The sequence below is a fragment of the Hemibagrus wyckioides genome, unplaced genomic scaffold, assembly GCF_019097595.1.
Source record: "Hemibagrus wyckioides isolate EC202008001 unplaced genomic scaffold, SWU_Hwy_1.0 Contig10, whole genome shotgun sequence".
NCBI classification, from domain to species: domain Eukaryota; kingdom Metazoa; phylum Chordata; class Actinopteri; order Siluriformes; family Bagridae; genus Hemibagrus; species Hemibagrus wyckioides.
The window spans coordinates 303,580-308,851 of record NW_026690770.1 but is presented as its reverse complement, the minus strand read 5'-3'; the positions used below and the strand labels follow the sequence as shown (position 1 = coordinate 308,851).

General features: G+C 40.4%; 1 non-coding gene across 1 annotated transcript; it reads left to right on the top strand.

Annotated features, from left to right (window-relative positions):
- Window positions 1-4,336: 4,336 nt before the first annotated feature.
- Window positions 4,337-4,409, top strand: trnaf-gaa (transfer RNA phenylalanine (anticodon GAA)). The gene has a single exon. It is a non-coding gene; the product is annotated as a tRNA-Phe (tRNA).
- The last annotated feature ends 863 nt before the right edge of the window (window positions 4,410-5,272 follow it).

Sequence of the window (5,272 nt, the reverse complement as noted above, 5' to 3'; positions counted from 1 at the left end):
TCAATTCAATTAAATTTTTTTTTGTATAGCACTTTTAACAATGAACATTGTCTCAAAGCAGATTTACAGAACATAAGAAACAAAAAACATAGTGTAAAAAGTCCTAGATGTTAGACAAAATCATCCCTAGTGAGTAAGCCTGTGGAGACATGTGGCAAGGAAAAACTCCCTTAGATGGTATGAGGAAGAAACCTTGGGAGGAACCAGACTCTAAAGGGAACCCATCTTCATTTGGGTGACACCGGAGAGTGTGATTATAAATTATTCTAAGCACCGAAGAGTGTGATATGAACAATGTCCTTTCTGCAGTTATGTACAGTCTACAGTGTGATGTAGAATGTTAGTGTGTGTATTAATTAGGAGGTTGTTGTCGTCCTCAAAGTCCACATAGGGCTGGCAGCGTTGCTTTGATATACCCAAATCCTCACGAAGCAGAATCCAGCTGAGGTTCAGGATCCTCGCAGGGTTGGCCTCTGTCTACTGGAGCTGGCACAATCTCCAGATGCCTCGGGATGGGTAAAAAAAGGAACATGTGGAAAGGAATTAGCATTCGTAATACTAGCAGGACTAGATGATAATGTGCATTTGATCAGATGTACTGGAGTACAAGGTTATTGGGTGTGTTATGTGTATGCCAGGCTAAAGAGATATGTCTTTAATCTACTTTTAAATTGGGAGAATGTGTCTGAGCCCCAAACACTGTCAGGAAGACTACTCCAAAATTTGGGAGCTGAATACGAAAATGCTCTACCTTCTTTTGTAGATTTTAATATTCTGGGAACTACCAGAAGTCCAGAGTTTTGTGATCTTGAAGAGCGTGGTGGATTGTAGCATGTCAGAAGACTGGTTAGATACGTGGGAGCTAAACCATTTAGAGCCTTGTATGTAAGTAGTGCTAGTTTGTAATCAATTCTAGACTTAACAGGTAGCCAGTGCAGGGATAATAATATTGGGGTTTTATGATCATATTTTCTTGATCTGGTAAGAACTCTGGCAGCTGCATTCTTCAAACTTGTTTATTGAAGATGCAGGACAACCACCTAGTAATGCATTACAATAGTCCAGTCTGGAGGTCATGAATGCATGAACTAGCTTTTCTGCATCAGATACAGATAAAATGTTCCTAAGCTTGACAATATTTCTAAGGTGGAAGGCTGTTTTAGTAATAGTGGAAATATGATTTCAAAGGACAAGTTGCTGTCTAATATTACGCCCAGGTCTCTCACTGCTGAGCTAGCCATAACAGTACATCCTTCTAAATGCAAGCTAAATTCTAATGGAGGGTAATGTAACTTCAAACAGGCTTCTTCAAGGTGAGTTGTTTTATTATGGTTTGACATAATAGGCTTGCTTAGTCATATCCATGGTCTCTGCTATTTGTGTCCCTAAATTAGTGTTAGAGTGAATGAGTACAAAGGTTACTGTGAAGACAGAAGAGAGAGAGGAGAAATGTGAAAAGAACTCCACACAAATCTCATGCTTACTCTCCCCATCTGGGAAGCATCCGATCTTGAATGGGAAAAAACATGTATTGTGGAGCTGCATCTGTAATATGTATATAAAATGGGACATTGATATATTGTAGAAAGTATTCAAAACCGTTCGTTTCCTTGTTTTTTAATAGGTTACACCCTTATTCTGAAATTAAATAAATTCTCCAAAAAACACCATAACAAAAAGTATAGTTTTTCACATACTGTATGAGTGTAACTTATAAGTATATGTTTTGTAACTGTTTCACGTTTCTCTTCATTCCTCCTCCCAGTCCCTGCTATGTACAAACATCCCACTGTGTTATTAGGGGTTACAACCGGCCAGATGATGAGCAGTGCCTTGTTTCCTCCAGAGGTATGAATATCAGTACCTATAAATGTCATCTACACCTCTATTAGTTCATTAGTAGCTGCTGAGAATATGCTGCTTGTAAGGTTGTGACTGAAATGTTGTGCGGTCTGTGTCTTATTATTTTGCATGTTTATATTTGCAGCCTGGCTAGCTAAGCATTTAACTCACTGGTTCGTGTGAGTTTTCCTTCACATCAGGACAATTGTATATAAAGAGTTCCCAGTATCTTAAACTCTAAGGGTGAATAAAGTGTTGTTGTTGTTGCTTGTAGATTGAACTAAATGTAAAAGAAGACATGATAGAAGACTGGTGATAAACCAAGCTAAACATGTGGTGTTAAAAATATAGCTTAGGTACATGTGATTTCCACTGATCTCACTGATTTTCTCTGATCTGCTGAGACACAGATCTGAGTATTTTCATCATCTTTGAAGGGCCCTGTGACTTAAATACACAAACCTAAACAAAGCACAGGGGACACCTATTAGACATAATGACAGAGACTGGAAACCAACAAAAAGGCAGTGGGGGTCTCTAGTGGCCAGAAAACAGTCCACAACCCTGACAGGAAACCAGTAGATATCAGTTTATATTCCTTTTTCATCATAAAATGGACATAATAAAGCGTCCAAAAGTCATAATGGACAAATCAATGTGTATAAATTACACCACAATATGGATTTTAATTAAAACGCTCAAGAGAAACATTATTACAGACTTTTGCATAACAGCTGGATAGACTTTTATTTGATAATTATGTGCAGTATTGACATTAAAATTTATACTTGATTTGGATTGGTCAGAAGGTGTTCAGCATGGTCCTGATAACAGTTCAGGTTTCAAATCAAATCTCTCTTTTTTAAGAATGTCCTCTTTCTGATTATTGTTTCTCTAAAAACAGTTAAATCAAAGTATTTGGCAAACTCCAATCATTTAACCCTCCTGTTATCTTCAGGTCAATTTGACCCGCTGTAAAAAGTACTCAAAAATGAGGTATAATTTTATATAAATGAGATTTATAATACCAAATATTTAAAAAAAGTGCAAAATATATGTTAATGTGTTGGAAACAACCTTTATCTGAAGGTACTTCAAGAATTTGATCTAGATGGGATTTTTGTGGAAGATTCGAAAAGTTGGGAAATGAGTTTTTAACAAAGTTTTGGAACTGAAAATATCTAAAAACATGAACGGAAGGGGGAATTTTTGTGTTAGAAAAGCTAGGAAAAATAATATCAATGTAGATATCATTGACAATTGTACAAATAATTGCCGGACAATGGAATTACTGTTAGGAAAACGTGAGATGGCAGTAAGAGGACCACACAGTAGTGCAGCTGGTCAGGATGGTGAGACTGGGGAGCAAGAACCCTCTTCAACACTGACTCAATCTGGGACCCAATCACAGAGTCCGAAATGACTCTGAAACCAGAACAGTGTAGATTGTATATTTGTCGCCCAGTTGTAAAATAAGAAATTTTGAAGGGCAGTTTGGTTTTTAAAGTATTTCCCTGGGGATTCTGGCTGGTCATTTGTTCCAAATAAAAGATGAGATGTGTTGGTTTGAAGTCTTAGATAGAAAGTTTTAGATATAAAAATTGGAACACACTGAAATAAATACAGAAATCTAGGCAAAATGTTCATCTTTACTGAGTTTAAACAACCAGCCAGAGAAATGGGGAGAGCTGACCAGCGAGCAAAATCATTCTGAGATTTTGTGAACTGTACCAGCTCTCCCAATTGTTCAGTATGAATGGCAATTGCTAAGGGTTCAATTACCAATGCAAAAAGCAAAGGTGAAAGCTGGGGGCAGTACGGTGGCCTAGTGGTTAGCACTGTTACCTCACAACAAGAAGATCCTGGATTCACATCCTGGGTTTAAACAGGCAGGGGTCATTCTGTGTGGAGTTTGCATGTTCTCCCTGTGCTAGTGTGGGTTTACTCTGGTTTCCTCCCTACTCTTGGTATTACTTCTGTGTTTTCTTTTGTTTGTGGAGATGTTTGTGTCTTCTGTCTAGGAAGAAGCCTAATTGGTTCCCCCAGTCTACTTGGTGCCATGCCCTGCCTGGTCAGCTGACTCCATGCAACCTATAAGAAGACTCCTTCATCACTTCCTGCCTTCAGCCTTGTGCTCACTTGCTTCACCCTTTTGCTCACTTGAAAGCCCTTTACCCCTTAACTGCTCAGCTGTGTAAATGTGAGTTGCTCTGGATAAAAGTATCTGATAAATCTTGTAAATGTAAATGCTACTGTTTGTTTGCAGTCAAATAAATCTGTAGATGCCCTAGTTAACACGATACTTATGTAGCAGTTCCAATCAGTACAATGAAGTACATCTTGCTTTCTGCTGGACAGGACCTTCTGTCTATGCCCTTAAGGAAAAAGCTCTACCGCTTTCTGAAGAAGTTTGCCTCGCCGGTCTGGACGTGGTGCGCAGTCGTGCCGACAAAAACCTGATCACTCACACATACAGGAGAGGCCTGGTAGAGGTGCCGAAATAGCTCAGTTGGGAGAGCGTTAGACTGAAGATCTAAAGGTCCCTGGTTCAATCCCGGGTTTCGGCAGCTGGAGGCAGTGTAGTCAACCTGCGCAGTTCTGCAACTTATGCCTCAGACTTGAAAACAGCAAAACGTGGAAATGGTGCAGGATAAAGGTCTGAAAGCCCCCTGGTCTGAGACGAGAGCAAAAAAACTAGGATGCTACAGAACTCTTAGGTTCTCGTTGAATGCTTAGCCTGCACCCTTCAGTTTACGTGACCGCATGCCTCAATACCTGCCTACAAATCATTGAAAGGTAGCCTCCTAGCCTGCACGCCATTAGAAAACCCCTGCTTTTGACAAGGCTCCTTGGAAGCGTTGCCCCCTGACGAGGTGGCCGAGAGGTTAAGGCGATGGACTGCTAATCCTTTGTGCTCTGCATGCGTGGGTTCCAGTCCCACCCTTGTCGTGCGTGTGCTTCCTCTTTACCGCTATGCGCCACACAGCAGCAACTGAATGCTCCCCCAGACAGTCGTGCAGCGTGAAAACAACAGTGATCCGACTACTTTGAAAATCGTGCAGTGTGAACTCGGCATAAGTGTTTCACAACCTTGGGCTGCATTCCCATGCTGGTTGGACACACATGCTGTAAGTTCATATGAACAAGCCACCTCAACAGGAGGTGGAGGATATGGACAGCCAATCCACATTTCAACTCTTTGGAGGCGTGGGTTCAAATCCCACCGCTGCCAGGGTGGCCTTTTGTTCTAAATATTCTCCTAGTGCATGTTCCCGCTCAGTGCTTAATTAGTAAATGAATAATTTCCGGAACAAAACTAGCAGTCTCTCGCCGCTGTGACAAAACGGTGGTAGCGCAATTATAAAGATTATAAAGATTCGTTGCTGAATGGTCTCATGTATTATATTATTCTGTTCCATATCCATGCCAA